Source organism: Arachis ipaensis, chromosome B10, assembly GCF_059453495.1.
Source record: "Arachis ipaensis isolate K30076 ecotype BB chromosome B10, ASM5945349v1, whole genome shotgun sequence".
In the NCBI taxonomy this organism is placed as follows: Eukaryota; Viridiplantae; Streptophyta; class Magnoliopsida; order Fabales; family Fabaceae; genus Arachis; species Arachis ipaensis.
The window spans coordinates 78513009-78513959 of NC_142435.1; the positions used below are offsets into that span (position 1 = coordinate 78513009).

General features: G+C 40.9%; 1 non-coding gene across 1 annotated transcript; it reads left to right on the forward strand.

The window, feature by feature from the left end:
* The first annotated feature begins 369 nt into the window (after positions 1 to 369).
* LOC148580534 (small nucleolar RNA R71) lies at positions 370 to 477 on the forward strand. Its single transcript, XR_015896568.1, has one exon. It is a non-coding gene; the product is annotated as a small nucleolar RNA R71 (small nucleolar RNA).
* The last annotated feature ends 474 nt before the right edge of the window (positions 478 to 951 follow it).

Sequence of the window (951 nt, forward strand, 5' to 3'; positions counted from 1 at the left end):
CATTGCTGGGTTCTCAGGATCATAAGCTTCTTCTTCAGAGGAAGCTTCCTTAGTACTGCCTGTTGCTGCTTGCATTCTAGACAGACTCTGAGAAATCATATTAACTTGTTGGGTCAATATTTTATTCTGAGCTAATATGGCATTCAGAGTATCAATCTCAAGAACTCCCTTCTTCTGAGTTGTCCCATTATTCACTGGAATCCTTTCAGAAGTGTACATGAATTGGTTATTTGCAACCATTTCAATGAGTTTCTGAGCTTCTGTAGACGTCTTCTTCAGATGAAGAGATCCTCCAGCAGAGCTATCCAATGACATCTTGGATAGTTCAAACAGACCATCATAGAAGATACCTATGATGCTCCATTCAGAAAGCATGTCAGAAGGACACCTTCTGATCAATTGCTTGTATCTTTCCCAAGCTTCATAGAGGGATTCACCTTCCTTCTGTCTGAAGGTTTGGACTTCCACTCTAAGCTTGCTCAATTTTTGAGGTGGAAAGAACTTTGCCAAGAAGGCATTGACTAACATTTCCCAAGAGTTCAGGCTTTCTTTAGGTTGTGAATCCAACCATGTCCTAGCTTTGTCTCTTACAGCAAAAGGAAAGAACATAAGTCTGTAGACTTCAGGGTCAACCCCATTGGTCTTGACAGTGTCACAGATTTGCAAGAATTCAGCTAAGAACTGATGAGGATCTTCCAATGGAAGTCCATAAAACTTGCAATTCTGTTACATTAAAGAAACTAATTGAGGCTTAAGCTCAAAGTTGTTTGCTCCAATGGCAGGGATTGAGATGCTTCTCCCATAGAAGTTGGGAGTAGGTGCAGTAAAGTCACCAAGCACCTTCCTTGCATTGTTGGCATTATTGTTTTCGGCTGTCATGGTTTCTTCTTCCTTGAAAAGCTCTGTTAGGCCCTCTAGAGAGAATTGTACTTTAGCTTCTCTTAGCTTTCT